Source organism: Brienomyrus brachyistius, unplaced genomic scaffold (assembly GCF_023856365.1).
Source record: "Brienomyrus brachyistius isolate T26 unplaced genomic scaffold, BBRACH_0.4 scaffold52, whole genome shotgun sequence".
Taxonomy (NCBI): Eukaryota; Metazoa; Chordata; class Actinopteri; order Osteoglossiformes; family Mormyridae; genus Brienomyrus; species Brienomyrus brachyistius.
Genome location: NW_026042327.1, coordinates 1 through 12500, shown reverse-complemented (window position 1 = coordinate 12500; position 12500 = coordinate 1). Strand labels below are relative to the sequence as shown.

General features: G+C 57.0%; 27 non-coding genes across 27 annotated transcripts; all 27 read left to right on the top strand.

Moving 5' to 3' along the window:
* The first annotated feature begins 41 nt into the window (after window positions 1–41).
* Window positions 42–233, top strand: LOC125723914 (U2 spliceosomal RNA). Its single transcript, XR_007387040.1, has one exon. It is a non-coding gene; the product is annotated as a U2 spliceosomal RNA (small nuclear RNA).
* Window positions 234–656: 423 nt separating this feature from the next.
* LOC125723940 (U5 spliceosomal RNA) lies at window positions 657–770 on the top strand. Its single transcript, XR_007387063.1, has one exon. It is a non-coding gene; the product is annotated as a U5 spliceosomal RNA (small nuclear RNA).
* A 197-nt stretch (window positions 771–967) lies between these two features.
* Window positions 968–1159, top strand: LOC125723913 (U2 spliceosomal RNA). The gene has a single exon (XR_007387039.1). It is a non-coding gene; the product is annotated as a U2 spliceosomal RNA (small nuclear RNA).
* A 414-nt stretch (window positions 1160–1573) lies between these two features.
* LOC125723939 (U5 spliceosomal RNA) lies at window positions 1574–1687 on the top strand. Its single transcript, XR_007387062.1, has one exon. It is a non-coding gene; the product is annotated as a U5 spliceosomal RNA (small nuclear RNA).
* A 197-nt stretch (window positions 1688–1884) lies between these two features.
* LOC125723912 (U2 spliceosomal RNA) lies at window positions 1885–2076 on the top strand. Its single transcript, XR_007387038.1, has one exon. It is a non-coding gene; the product is annotated as a U2 spliceosomal RNA (small nuclear RNA).
* A 422-nt stretch (window positions 2077–2498) lies between these two features.
* LOC125723938 (U5 spliceosomal RNA) lies at window positions 2499–2612 on the top strand. The gene has a single exon (XR_007387060.1). It is a non-coding gene; the product is annotated as a U5 spliceosomal RNA (small nuclear RNA).
* A 197-nt stretch (window positions 2613–2809) lies between these two features.
* Window positions 2810–3001, top strand: LOC125723911 (U2 spliceosomal RNA). Its single transcript, XR_007387036.1, has one exon. It is a non-coding gene; the product is annotated as a U2 spliceosomal RNA (small nuclear RNA).
* Window positions 3002–3424: 423 nt separating this feature from the next.
* LOC125723937 (U5 spliceosomal RNA) lies at window positions 3425–3538 on the top strand. Its single transcript, XR_007387059.1, has one exon. It is a non-coding gene; the product is annotated as a U5 spliceosomal RNA (small nuclear RNA).
* Window positions 3539–3735: 197 nt separating this feature from the next.
* LOC125723910 (U2 spliceosomal RNA) lies at window positions 3736–3927 on the top strand. Its single transcript, XR_007387035.1, has one exon. It is a non-coding gene; the product is annotated as a U2 spliceosomal RNA (small nuclear RNA).
* A 424-nt stretch (window positions 3928–4351) lies between these two features.
* Window positions 4352–4465, top strand: LOC125723936 (U5 spliceosomal RNA). The gene has a single exon (XR_007387058.1). It is a non-coding gene; the product is annotated as a U5 spliceosomal RNA (small nuclear RNA).
* Window positions 4466–4662: 197 nt separating this feature from the next.
* LOC125723909 (U2 spliceosomal RNA) lies at window positions 4663–4854 on the top strand. The gene has a single exon (XR_007387034.1). It is a non-coding gene; the product is annotated as a U2 spliceosomal RNA (small nuclear RNA).
* A 424-nt stretch (window positions 4855–5278) lies between these two features.
* On the top strand, window positions 5279–5392 carry LOC125723934 (U5 spliceosomal RNA). The gene has a single exon (XR_007387056.1). It is a non-coding gene; the product is annotated as a U5 spliceosomal RNA (small nuclear RNA).
* Window positions 5393–5589: 197 nt separating this feature from the next.
* LOC125723908 (U2 spliceosomal RNA) lies at window positions 5590–5781 on the top strand. Its single transcript, XR_007387033.1, has one exon. It is a non-coding gene; the product is annotated as a U2 spliceosomal RNA (small nuclear RNA).
* A 423-nt stretch (window positions 5782–6204) lies between these two features.
* On the top strand, window positions 6205–6318 carry LOC125723932 (U5 spliceosomal RNA). The gene has a single exon (XR_007387055.1). It is a non-coding gene; the product is annotated as a U5 spliceosomal RNA (small nuclear RNA).
* A 197-nt stretch (window positions 6319–6515) lies between these two features.
* Window positions 6516–6707, top strand: LOC125723907 (U2 spliceosomal RNA). The gene has a single exon (XR_007387032.1). It is a non-coding gene; the product is annotated as a U2 spliceosomal RNA (small nuclear RNA).
* Window positions 6708–7130: 423 nt separating this feature from the next.
* LOC125723931 (U5 spliceosomal RNA) lies at window positions 7131–7244 on the top strand. Its single transcript, XR_007387054.1, has one exon. It is a non-coding gene; the product is annotated as a U5 spliceosomal RNA (small nuclear RNA).
* A 197-nt stretch (window positions 7245–7441) lies between these two features.
* Window positions 7442–7633, top strand: LOC125723905 (U2 spliceosomal RNA). Its single transcript, XR_007387031.1, has one exon. It is a non-coding gene; the product is annotated as a U2 spliceosomal RNA (small nuclear RNA).
* Window positions 7634–8056: 423 nt separating this feature from the next.
* LOC125723930 (U5 spliceosomal RNA) lies at window positions 8057–8170 on the top strand. The gene has a single exon (XR_007387053.1). It is a non-coding gene; the product is annotated as a U5 spliceosomal RNA (small nuclear RNA).
* A 197-nt stretch (window positions 8171–8367) lies between these two features.
* On the top strand, window positions 8368–8559 carry LOC125723904 (U2 spliceosomal RNA). Its single transcript, XR_007387030.1, has one exon. It is a non-coding gene; the product is annotated as a U2 spliceosomal RNA (small nuclear RNA).
* Window positions 8560–8981: 422 nt separating this feature from the next.
* Window positions 8982–9095, top strand: LOC125723929 (U5 spliceosomal RNA). Its single transcript, XR_007387052.1, has one exon. It is a non-coding gene; the product is annotated as a U5 spliceosomal RNA (small nuclear RNA).
* A 197-nt stretch (window positions 9096–9292) lies between these two features.
* LOC125723903 (U2 spliceosomal RNA) lies at window positions 9293–9484 on the top strand. Its single transcript, XR_007387029.1, has one exon. It is a non-coding gene; the product is annotated as a U2 spliceosomal RNA (small nuclear RNA).
* A 424-nt stretch (window positions 9485–9908) lies between these two features.
* On the top strand, window positions 9909–10022 carry LOC125723928 (U5 spliceosomal RNA). Its single transcript, XR_007387051.1, has one exon. It is a non-coding gene; the product is annotated as a U5 spliceosomal RNA (small nuclear RNA).
* Window positions 10023–10219: 197 nt separating this feature from the next.
* LOC125723902 (U2 spliceosomal RNA) lies at window positions 10220–10411 on the top strand. Its single transcript, XR_007387028.1, has one exon. It is a non-coding gene; the product is annotated as a U2 spliceosomal RNA (small nuclear RNA).
* A 422-nt stretch (window positions 10412–10833) lies between these two features.
* LOC125723927 (U5 spliceosomal RNA) lies at window positions 10834–10947 on the top strand. Its single transcript, XR_007387050.1, has one exon. It is a non-coding gene; the product is annotated as a U5 spliceosomal RNA (small nuclear RNA).
* Window positions 10948–11144: 197 nt separating this feature from the next.
* On the top strand, window positions 11145–11336 carry LOC125723946 (U2 spliceosomal RNA). Its single transcript, XR_007387070.1, has one exon. It is a non-coding gene; the product is annotated as a U2 spliceosomal RNA (small nuclear RNA).
* A 421-nt stretch (window positions 11337–11757) lies between these two features.
* On the top strand, window positions 11758–11871 carry LOC125723926 (U5 spliceosomal RNA). The gene has a single exon (XR_007387049.1). It is a non-coding gene; the product is annotated as a U5 spliceosomal RNA (small nuclear RNA).
* A 197-nt stretch (window positions 11872–12068) lies between these two features.
* On the top strand, window positions 12069–12260 carry LOC125723935 (U2 spliceosomal RNA). Its single transcript, XR_007387057.1, has one exon. It is a non-coding gene; the product is annotated as a U2 spliceosomal RNA (small nuclear RNA).
* Window positions 12261–12500: the final 240 nt, after the last annotated feature.

Genomic DNA, 12500 nt, shown 5'->3' with positions numbered 1-12500 from the left:
CGTCCCGCATGCCGGAGCCCGGCGGGGCGCAGTCTGCGGGCATCGCTTCTCGGCCTTTTGGCTAAGATCAAGTGTAGTATCTGTTCTTATCAGTTTAATATCTGATACGTCCCCCATGGAGGGGACCACATATTAAACGGATTTTTGGAACAGGGAGCCGGAAGTGGGGCTTGCCCCGTCCGCTCCACGCATCGACCCGGTATTGCAGTGTTTCTGGGAACGGTGCACCTCTACTGCCCCCTGCTGTTGAAAGACAGAGCTGATCGGTGTTCCGCTTATCAGACCGAGAGCCTGCGCCGCTTGCCAGGCGATTAGCCGGTGTCGTGAGGGACGGACCCTGTCCGTGCGCCGGTCCCGCTTCCCTCCGTTTTTCTTTTTTTTTTTTTTTTTTTTTTTTTTTTAATTATAAAAAGCACGGTCATGATACGCTCTCTGAGGGGTGGGCAGCTGTGCTGAGGTAAGGCAGGCCGTCATCTTTGCCTTTTGAATTTTCTCTCATGTCTGTTTACATGATTGCTGATCTTTCAGATGCCAGGAGGACAGGGAGGAGTCGGGGCCCCGAGGCCGGTGGCTGCGACGCCCCCGAGAATTCAACCCCGAGCGGGGGCGTCACGGAGGCCCGGCTAGCGGCCACCTGCTGAGCGACGGCTCTGCATCGACTCGGGTCTCTCTTCATCCCGTATAAATCTTTCGCCTTTTACTAAAGATTTCCGTGGAGAGGGATAGCGATGAGTTCACTGTATTTTTGGAGGCTCTGTGCAAGCAGAGCTGCACCGCTGCTGTATCAAAGTAAGACTGTGCCCGGCTTAGCGGCCGGCTCTATCTGCCCAGTGGCGTGTTTCTGGTCCTCTGGGATCGTGCGTGGTCTCGCCGGGCGCCACCTCCCAGAGAGGCTGTCGAGGACCCAGCCGCGCCAGCTCCGTCGGCGTCCCGCATGCCGGAGCCCGGCGGGGCGCAGTCTGCGGGCATCGCTTCTCGGCCTTTTGGCTAAGATCAAGTGTAGTATCTGTTCTTATCAGTTTAATATCTGATACGTCCCCCATGGAGGGGACCACATATTAAACGGATTTTTGGAACAGGGAGCCGGAAGTGGGGCTTGCCCCGTCCGCTCCACGCATCGACCCGGTATTGCAGTGTTTCTGGGAACGGTGCACCTCTACTGCCCCCTGCTGTTGAAAGACAGAGCTGATCGGTGTTCCGCTTATCAGACCGAGAGCCTGCGCCGCTTGCCAGGCGATTAGCCGGTGTCGTGAGGGACGGACCCTGTCCGTGCGCCGGTCCCGCTTCCCTCCGTTTTTCTTTTTTTTTTTTTTTTTTTAATTATAAAAAGCACGGTCATGATACGCTCTCTGAGGGGTGGGCAGCTGTGCTGAGGTAAGGCAGGCCGTCATCTTTGCCTTTTGAATTTTCTCTCATGTCTGTTTACATGATTGCTGATCTTTCAGATGCCAGGAGGACAGGGAGGAGTCGGGGCCCCGAGGCCGGTGGCTGCGACGCCCCCGAGAATTCAACCCCGAGCGGGGGCGTCACGGAGGCCCGGCTAGCGGCCACCTGCTGAGCGACGGCTCTGCATCGACTCGGGTCTCTCTTCATCCCGTATAAATCTTTCGCCTTTTACTAAAGATTTCCGTGGAGAGGGATAGCGATGAGTTCACTGTATTTTTGGAGGCTCTGTGCAAGCAGAGCTGCACCGCTGCTGTATCAAAGTAAGACTGTGCCCGGCTTAGCGGCCGGCTCTATCTGCCCAGTGGCGTGTTTCTGGTCCTCTGGGATCGTGCGTGGTCTCGCCGGGCGCCACCTCCCAGAGAGGCTGTCGAGGACCCAGCCGCGCCAGCTCCGTCGGCGTCCCGCATGCCGGAGCCCGGCGGGGCGCAGTCTGCGGGCATCGCTTCTCGGCCTTTTGGCTAAGATCAAGTGTAGTATCTGTTCTTATCAGTTTAATATCTGATACGTCCCCCATGGAGGGGACCACATATTAAACGGATTTTTGGAACAGGGAGCCGGAAGTGGGGCTTGCCCCGTCCGCTCCACGCATCGACCCGGTATTGCAGTGTTTCTGGGAACGGTGCACCTCTACTGCCCCCTGCTGTTGAAAGACAGAGCTGATCGGTGTTCCGCTTATCAGACCGAGAGCCTGCGCCGCTTGCCAGGCGATTAGCCGGTGTCGTGAGGGACGGACCCTGTCCGTGCGCCGGTCCCGCTTCCCTCCGTTTTTCTTTTTTTTTTTTTTTTTTTTTTTTTTTAATTATAAAAAGCACGGTCATGATACGCTCTCTGAGGGGTGGGCAGCTGTGCTGAGGTAAGGCAGGCCGTCATCTTTGCCTTTTGAATTTTCTCTCATGTCTGTTTACATGATTGCTGATCTTTCAGATGCCAGGAGGACAGGGAGGAGTCGGGGCCCCGAGGCCGGTGGCTGCGACGCCCCCGAGAATTCAACCCCGAGCGGGGGCGTCACGGAGGCCCGGCTAGCGGCCACCTGCTGAGCGACGGCTCTGCATCGACTCGGGTCTCTCTTCATCCCGTATAAATCTTTCGCCTTTTACTAAAGATTTCCGTGGAGAGGGATAGCGATGAGTTCACTGTATTTTTGGAGGCTCTGTGCAAGCAGAGCTGCACCGCTGCTGTATCAAAGTAAGACTGTGCCCGGCTTAGCGGCCGGCTCTATCTGCCCAGTGGCGTGTTTCTGGTCCTCTGGGATCGTGCGTGGTCTCGCCGGGCGCCACCTCCCAGAGAGGCTGTCGAGGACCCAGCCGCGCCAGCTCCGTCGGCGTCCCGCATGCCGGAGCCCGGCGGGGCGCAGTCTGCGGGCATCGCTTCTCGGCCTTTTGGCTAAGATCAAGTGTAGTATCTGTTCTTATCAGTTTAATATCTGATACGTCCCCCATGGAGGGGACCACATATTAAACGGATTTTTGGAACAGGGAGCCGGAAGTGGGGCTTGCCCCGTCCGCTCCACGCATCGACCCGGTATTGCAGTGTTTCTGGGAACGGTGCACCTCTACTGCCCCCTGCTGTTGAAAGACAGAGCTGATCGGTGTTCCGCTTATCAGACCGAGAGCCTGCGCCGCTTGCCAGGCGATTAGCCGGTGTCGTGAGGGACGGACCCTGTCCGTGCGCCGGTCCCGCTTCCCTCCGTTTTTCTTTTTTTTTTTTTTTTTTTTTTTTTTTTAATTATAAAAAGCACGGTCATGATACGCTCTCTGAGGGGTGGGCAGCTGTGCTGAGGTAAGGCAGGCCGTCATCTTTGCCTTTTGAATTTTCTCTCATGTCTGTTTACATGATTGCTGATCTTTCAGATGCCAGGAGGACAGGGAGGAGTCGGGGCCCCGAGGCCGGTGGCTGCGACGCCCCCGAGAATTCAACCCCGAGCGGGGGCGTCACGGAGGCCCGGCTAGCGGCCACCTGCTGAGCGACGGCTCTGCATCGACTCGGGTCTCTCTTCATCCCGTATAAATCTTTCGCCTTTTACTAAAGATTTCCGTGGAGAGGGATAGCGATGAGTTCACTGTATTTTTGGAGGCTCTGTGCAAGCAGAGCTGCACCGCTGCTGTATCAAAGTAAGACTGTGCCCGGCTTAGCGGCCGGCTCTATCTGCCCAGTGGCGTGTTTCTGGTCCTCTGGGATCGTGCGTGGTCTCGCCGGGCGCCACCTCCCAGAGAGGCTGTCGAGGACCCAGCCGCGCCAGCTCCGTCGGCGTCCCGCATGCCGGAGCCCGGCGGGGCGCAGTCTGCGGGCATCGCTTCTCGGCCTTTTGGCTAAGATCAAGTGTAGTATCTGTTCTTATCAGTTTAATATCTGATACGTCCCCCATGGAGGGGACCACATATTAAACGGATTTTTGGAACAGGGAGCCGGAAGTGGGGCTTGCCCCGTCCGCTCCACGCATCGACCCGGTATTGCAGTGTTTCTGGGAACGGTGCACCTCTACTGCCCCCTGCTGTTGAAAGACAGAGCTGATCGGTGTTCCGCTTATCAGACCGAGAGCCTGCGCCGCTTGCCAGGCGATTAGCCGGTGTCGTGAGGGACGGACCCTGTCCGTGCGCCGGTCCCGCTTCCCTCCGTTTTTCTTTTTTTTTTTTTTTTTTTTTTTTTTTTAATTATAAAAAGCACGGTCATGATACGCTCTCTGAGGGGTGGGCAGCTGTGCTGAGGTAAGGCAGGCCGTCATCTTTGCCTTTTGAATTTTCTCTCATGTCTGTTTACATGATTGCTGATCTTTCAGATGCCAGGAGGACAGGGAGGAGTCGGGGCCCCGAGGCCGGTGGCTGCGACGCCCCCGAGAATTCAACCCCGAGCGGGGGGCGTCACGGAGGCCCGGCTAGCGGCCACCTGCTGAGCGACGGCTCTGCATCGACTCGGGTCTCTCTTCATCCCGTATAAATCTTTCGCCTTTTACTAAAGATTTCCGTGGAGAGGGATAGCGATGAGTTCACTGTATTTTTGGAGGCTCTGTGCAAGCAGAGCTGCACCGCTGCTGTATCAAAGTAAGACTGTGCCCGGCTTAGCGGCCGGCTCTATCTGCCCAGTGGCGTGTTTCTGGTCCTCTGGGATCGTGCGTGGTCTCGCCGGGCGCCACCTCCCAGAGAGGCTGTCGAGGACCCAGCCGCGCCAGCTCCGTCGGCGTCCCGCATGCCGGAGCCCGGCGGGGCGCAGTCTGCGGGCATCGCTTCTCGGCCTTTTGGCTAAGATCAAGTGTAGTATCTGTTCTTATCAGTTTAATATCTGATACGTCCCCCATGGAGGGGACCACATATTAAACGGATTTTTGGAACAGGGAGCCGGAAGTGGGGCTTGCCCCGTCCGCTCCACGCATCGACCCGGTATTGCAGTGTTTCTGGGAACGGTGCACCTCTACTGCCCCCTGCTGTTGAAAGACAGAGCTGATCGGTGTTCCGCTTATCAGACCGAGAGCCTGCGCCGCTTGCCAGGCGATTAGCCGGTGTCGTGAGGGACGGACCCTGTCCGTGCGCCGGTCCCGCTTCCCTCCGTTTTTCTTTTTTTTTTTTTTTTTTTTTTTTTTTTAATTATAAAAAGCACGGTCATGATACGCTCTCTGAGGGGTGGGCAGCTGTGCTGAGGTAAGGCAGGCCGTCATCTTTGCCTTTTGAATTTTCTCTCATGTCTGTTTACATGATTGCTGATCTTTCAGATGCCAGGAGGACAGGGAGGAGTCGGGGCCCCGAGGCCGGTGGCTGCGACGCCCCCGAGAATTCAACCCCGAGCGGGGGGCGTCACGGAGGCCCGGCTAGCGGCCACCTGCTGAGCGACGGCTCTGCATCGACTCGGGTCTCTCTTCATCCCGTATAAATCTTTCGCCTTTTACTAAAGATTTCCGTGGAGAGGGATAGCGATGAGTTCACTGTATTTTTGGAGGCTCTGTGCAAGCAGAGCTGCACCGCTGCTGTATCAAAGTAAGACTGTGCCCGGCTTAGCGGCCGGCTCTATCTGCCCAGTGGCGTGTTTCTGGTCCTCTGGGATCGTGCGTGGTCTCGCCGGGCGCCACCTCCCAGAGAGGCTGTCGAGGACCCAGCCGCGCCAGCTCCGTCGGCGTCCCGCATGCCGGAGCCCGGCGGGGCGCAGTCTGCGGGCATCGCTTCTCGGCCTTTTGGCTAAGATCAAGTGTAGTATCTGTTCTTATCAGTTTAATATCTGATACGTCCCCCATGGAGGGGACCACATATTAAACGGATTTTTGGAACAGGGAGCCGGAAGTGGGGCTTGCCCCGTCCGCTCCACGCATCGACCCGGTATTGCAGTGTTTCTGGGAACGGTGCACCTCTACTGCCCCCTGCTGTTGAAAGACAGAGCTGATCGGTGTTCCGCTTATCAGACCGAGAGCCTGCGCCGCTTGCCAGGCGATTAGCCGGTGTCGTGAGGGACGGACCCTGTCCGTGCGCCGGTCCCGCTTCCCTCCGTTTTTCTTTTTTTTTTTTTTTTTTTTTTTTTTTTAATTATAAAAAGCACGGTCATGATACGCTCTCTGAGGGGTGGGCAGCTGTGCTGAGGTAAGGCAGGCCGTCATCTTTGCCTTTTGAATTTTCTCTCATGTCTGTTTACATGATTGCTGATCTTTCAGATGCCAGGAGGACAGGGAGGAGTCGGGGCCCCGAGGCCGGTGGCTGCGACGCCCCCGAGAATTCAACCCCGAGCGGGGGCGTCACGGAGGCCCGGCTAGCGGCCACCTGCTGAGCGACGGCTCTGCATCGACTCGGGTCTCTCTTCATCCCGTATAAATCTTTCGCCTTTTACTAAAGATTTCCGTGGAGAGGGATAGCGATGAGTTCACTGTATTTTTGGAGGCTCTGTGCAAGCAGAGCTGCACCGCTGCTGTATCAAAGTAAGACTGTGCCCGGCTTAGCGGCCGGCTCTATCTGCCCAGTGGCGTGTTTCTGGTCCTCTGGGATCGTGCGTGGTCTCGCCGGGCGCCACCTCCCAGAGAGGCTGTCGAGGACCCAGCCGCGCCAGCTCCGTCGGCGTCCCGCATGCCGGAGCCCGGCGGGGCGCAGTCTGCGGGCATCGCTTCTCGGCCTTTTGGCTAAGATCAAGTGTAGTATCTGTTCTTATCAGTTTAATATCTGATACGTCCCCCATGGAGGGGACCACATATTAAACGGATTTTTGGAACAGGGAGCCGGAAGTGGGGCTTGCCCCGTCCGCTCCACGCATCGACCCGGTATTGCAGTGTTTCTGGGAACGGTGCACCTCTACTGCCCCCTGCTGTTGAAAGACAGAGCTGATCGGTGTTCCGCTTATCAGACCGAGAGCCTGCGCCGCTTGCCAGGCGATTAGCCGGTGTCGTGAGGGACGGACCCTGTCCGTGCGCCGGTCCCGCTTCCCTCCGTTTTTCTTTTTTTTTTTTTTTTTTTTTTTTTTTTAATTATAAAAAGCACGGTCATGATACGCTCTCTGAGGGGTGGGCAGCTGTGCTGAGGTAAGGCAGGCCGTCATCTTTGCCTTTTGAATTTTCTCTCATGTCTGTTTACATGATTGCTGATCTTTCAGATGCCAGGAGGACAGGGAGGAGTCGGGGCCCCGAGGCCGGTGGCTGCGACGCCCCCGAGAATTCAACCCCGAGCGGGGGCGTCACGGAGGCCCGGCTAGCGGCCACCTGCTGAGCGACGGCTCTGCATCGACTCGGGTCTCTCTTCATCCCGTATAAATCTTTCGCCTTTTACTAAAGATTTCCGTGGAGAGGGATAGCGATGAGTTCACTGTATTTTTGGAGGCTCTGTGCAAGCAGAGCTGCACCGCTGCTGTATCAAAGTAAGACTGTGCCCGGCTTAGCGGCCGGCTCTATCTGCCCAGTGGCGTGTTTCTGGTCCTCTGGGATCGTGCGTGGTCTCGCCGGGCGCCACCTCCCAGAGAGGCTGTCGAGGACCCAGCCGCGCCAGCTCCGTCGGCGTCCCGCATGCCGGAGCCCGGCGGGGCGCAGTCTGCGGGCATCGCTTCTCGGCCTTTTGGCTAAGATCAAGTGTAGTATCTGTTCTTATCAGTTTAATATCTGATACGTCCCCCATGGAGGGGACCACATATTAAACGGATTTTTGGAACAGGGAGCCGGAAGTGGGGCTTGCCCCGTCCGCTCCACGCATCGACCCGGTATTGCAGTGTTTCTGGGAACGGTGCACCTCTACTGCCCCCTGCTGTTGAAAGACAGAGCTGATCGGTGTTCCGCTTATCAGACCGAGAGCCTGCGCCGCTTGCCAGGCGATTAGCCGGTGTCGTGAGGGACGGACCCTGTCCGTGCGCCGGTCCCGCTTCCCTCCGTTTTTCTTTTTTTTTTTTTTTTTTTTTTTTTTTAATTATAAAAAGCACGGTCATGATACGCTCTCTGAGGGGGTGGGCAGCTGTGCTGAGGTAAGGCAGGCCGTCATCTTTGCCTTTTGAATTTTCTCTCATGTCTGTTTACATGATTGCTGATCTTTCAGATGCCAGGAGGACAGGGAGGAGTCGGGGCCCCGAGGCCGGTGGCTGCGACGCCCCCGAGAATTCAACCCCGAGCGGGGGCGTCACGGAGGCCCGGCTAGCGGCCACCTGCTGAGCGACGGCTCTGCATCGACTCGGGTCTCTCTTCATCCCGTATAAATCTTTCGCCTTTTACTAAAGATTTCCGTGGAGAGGGATAGCGATGAGTTCACTGTATTTTTGGAGGCTCTGTGCAAGCAGAGCTGCACCGCTGCTGTATCAAAGTAAGACTGTGCCCGGCTTAGCGGCCGGCTCTATCTGCCCAGTGGCGTGTTTCTGGTCCTCTGGGATCGTGCGTGGTCTCGCCGGGCGCCACCTCCCAGAGAGGCTGTCGAGGACCCAGCCGCGCCAGCTCCGTCGGCGTCCCGCATGCCGGAGCCCGGCGGGGCGCAGTCTGCGGGCATCGCTTCTCGGCCTTTTGGCTAAGATCAAGTGTAGTATCTGTTCTTATCAGTTTAATATCTGATACGTCCCCCATGGAGGGGACCACATATTAAACGGATTTTTGGAACAGGGAGCCGGAAGTGGGGCTTGCCCCGTCCGCTCCACGCATCGACCCGGTATTGCAGTGTTTCTGGGAACGGTGCACCTCTACTGCCCCCTGCTGTTGAAAGACAGAGCTGATCGGTGTTCCGCTTATCAGACCGAGAGCCTGCGCCGCTTGCCAGGCGATTAGCCGGTGTCGTGAGGGACGGACCCTGTCCGTGCGCCGGTCCCGCTTCCCTCCGTTTTTCTTTTTTTTTTTTTTTTTTTTTTTTTTTAATTATAAAAAGCACGGTCATGATACGCTCTCTGAGGGGTGGGCAGCTGTGCTGAGGTAAGGCAGGCCGTCATCTTTGCCTTTTGAATTTTCTCTCATGTCTGTTTACATGATTGCTGATCTTTCAGATGCCAGGAGGACAGGGAGGAGTCGGGGCCCCGAGGCCGGTGGCTGCGACGCCCCCGAGAATTCAACCCCGAGCGGGGGCGTCACGGAGGCCCGGCTAGCGGCCACCTGCTGAGCGACGGCTCTGCATCGACTCGGGTCTCTCTTCATCCCGTATAAATCTTTCGCCTTTTACTAAAGATTTCCGTGGAGAGGGATAGCGATGAGTTCACTGTATTTTTGGAGGCTCTGTGCAAGCAGAGCTGCACCGCTGCTGTATCAAAGTAAGACTGTGCCCGGCTTAGCGGCCGGCTCTATCTGCCCAGTGGCGTGTTTCTGGTCCTCTGGGATCGTGCGTGGTCTCGCCGGGCGCCACCTCCCAGAGAGGCTGTCGAGGACCCAGCCGCGCCAGCTCCGTCGGCGTCCCGCATGCCGGAGCCCGGCGGGGCGCAGTCTGCGGGCATCGCTTCTCGGCCTTTTGGCTAAGATCAAGTGTAGTATCTGTTCTTATCAGTTTAATATCTGATACGTCCCCCATGGAGGGGACCACATATTAAACGGATTTTTGGAACAGGGAGCCGGAAGTGGGGCTTGCCCCGTCCGCTCCACGCATCGACCCGGTATTGCAGTGTTTCTGGGAACGGTGCACCTCTACTGCCCCCTGCTGTTGAAAGACAGAGCTGATCGGTGTTCCGCTTATCAGACCGAGAGCCTGCGCCGCTTGCCAGGCGATTAGCCGGGTGTCGTGAGGGACGGACCCTGTCCGTGCGCCGGTCCCGCTTCCCTCCGTTTTTCTTTTTTTTTTTTTTTTTTTTTTTTTTTAATTATAAAAAGCGACGGTCATGATACGCTCTCTGAGGGGTGGGCAGCTGTGCTGAGGTAAGGCAGGCCGTCATCTTTGCCTTTTGAATTTTCTCTCATGTCTGTTTACATGATTGCTGATCTTTCAGATGCCAGGAGGACAGGGAGGAGTCGGGGCCCCGAGGCCGGTGGCTGCGACGCCCCCGAGAATTCAACCCCGAGCGGGGGCGTCACGGAGGCCCGGCTAGCGGCCACCTGCTGAGCGACGGCTCTGCATCGACTCGGGTCTCTCTTCATCCCGTATAAATCTTTCGCCTTTTACTAAAGATTTCCGTGGAGAGGGATAGCGATGAGTTCACTGTATTTTTGGAGGCTCTGTGCAAGCAGAGCTGCACCGCTGCTGTATCAAAGTAAGACTGTGCCCGGCTTAGCGGCCGGCTCTATCTGCCCAGTGGCGTGTTTCTGGTCCTCTGGGATCGTGCGTGGTCTCGCCGGGCGCCACCTCCCAGAGAGGCTGTCGAGGACCCAGCCGCGCCAGCTCCGTCGGCGTCCCGCATGCCGGAGCCCGGCGGGGCGCAGTCTGCGGGCATCGCTTCTCGGCCTTTTGGCTAAGATCAAGTGTAGTATCTGTTCTTATCAGTTTAATATCTGATACGTCCCCCATGGAGGGGACCACATATTAAACGGATTTTTGGAACAGGGAGCCGGAAGTGGGGCTTGCCCCGTCCGCTCCACGCATCGACCCGGTATTGCAGTGTTTCTGGGAACGGTGCACCTCTACTGCCCCCTGCTGTTGAAAGACAGAGCTGATCGGTGTTCCGCTTATCAGACCGAGAGCCTGCGCCGCTTGCCAGGCGATTAGCCGGTGTCGTGAGGGACGGACCCTGTCCGTGCGCCGGTCCCGCTTCCCTCCGTTTTTCTTTTTTTTTTTTTTTTTTTTTTTTTTTAATTATAAAAAGCACGGTCATGATACGCTCTCTGAGGGGTGGGCAGCTGTGCTGAGGTAAGGCAGGCCGTCATCTTTGCCTTTTGAATTTTCTCTCATGTCTGTTTACATGATTGCTGATCTTTCAGATGCCAGGAGGACAGGGAGGAGTCGGGGCCCCGAGGCCGGTGGCTGCGACGCCCCCGAGAATTCAACCCCGAGCGGGGGCGTCACGGAGGCCCGGCTAGCGGCCACCTGCTGAGCGACGGCTCTGCATCGACTCGGGTCTCTCTTCATCCCGTATAAATCTTTCGCCTTTTACTAAAGATTTCCGTGGAGAGGGATAGCGATGAGTTCACTGTATTTTTGGAGGCTCTGTGCAAGCAGAGCTGCACCGCTGCTGTATCAAAGTAAGACTGTGCCCGGCTTAGCGGCCGGCTCTATCTGCCCAGTGGCGTGTTTCTGGTCCTCTGGGATCGTGCGTGGTCTCGCCGGGCGCCACCTCCCAGAGAGGCTGTCGAGGACCCAGCCGCGCCAGCTCCGTCGGCGTCCCGCATGCCGGAGCCCGGCGGGGCGCAGTCTGCGGGCATCGCTTCTCGGCCTTTTGGCTAAGATCAAGTGTAGTATCTGTTCTTATCAGTTTAATATCTGATACGTCCCCCATGGAGGGGACCACATATTAAACGGATTTTTGGAACAGGGAGCCGGAAGTGGGGCTTGCCCCGTCCGCTCCACGCATCGACCCGGTATTGCAGTGTTTCTGGGAACGGTGCACCTCTACTGCCCCCTGCTGTTGAAAGACAGAGCTGATCGGTGTTCCGCTTATCAGACCGAGAGCCTGCGCCGCTTGCCAGGCGATTAGCCGGTGTCGTGAGGGACGGACCCTGTCCGTGCGCCGGTCCCGCTTCCCTCCGTTTTTCTTTTTTTTTTTTTTTTTTTTTTTTTTAATTATAAAAAGCACGGTCATGATACGCTCTCTGAGGGGTGGGCAGCTGTGCTGAGGTAAGGCAGGCCGTCATCTTTGCCTTTTGAATTTTCTCTCATGTCTGTTTACATGATTGCTGATCTTTCAGATGCCAGGAGGACAGGGAGGAGTCGGGGCCCCGAGGCCGGTGGCTGCGACGCCCCCGAGAATTCAACCCCGAGCGGGGGCGTCACGGAGGCCCGGCTAGCGGCCACCTGCTGAGCGACGGCTCTGCATCGACTCGGGTCTCTCTTCATCCCGTATAAATCTTTCGCCTTTTACTAAAGATTTCCGTGGAGAGGGATAGCGATGAGTTCACTGTATTTTTGGAGGCTCTGTGCAAGCAGAGCTGCACCGCTGCTGTATCAAAGTAAGACTGTGCCCGGCTTAGCGGCCGGCTCTATCTGCCCAGTGGCGTGTTTCTGGTCCTCTGGGATCGTGCGTGGTCTCGCCGGGCGCCACCTCCCAGAGAGGCTGTCGAGGACCCAGCCGCGCCAGCTCCGTCGGCGTCCCGCATGCCGGAGCCCGGCGGGGCGCAGTCTGCGGGCATCGCTTCTCGGCCTTTTGGCTAAGATCAAGTGTAGTATCTGTTCTTATCAGTTTAATATCTGATACGTCCCCCATGGAGGGGACCACATATTAAACGGATTTTTGGAACAGGGAGCCGGAAGTGGGGCTTGCCCCGTCCGCTCCACGCATCGACCCGGTATTGCAGTGTTTCTGGGAACGGTGCACCTCTACTGCCCCCTGCTGTTGAAAGACAGAGCTGATCGGTGTTCCGCTTATCAGACCGAGAGCCTGCGCCGCTTGCCAGGCGATTAGCCGGTGTCGTGAGGGACGGACCCTGTCCGTGCGCCGGTCCCGCTTCCCTCCGTTTTTCTTTTTTTTTTTTTTTTTTTTTTTTTTTAATTATAAAAAGCACGGTCATGATACGCTCTCTGAGGGGTGGGCAGCTGTGCTGAGGTAAGGCAGGCCGTCAT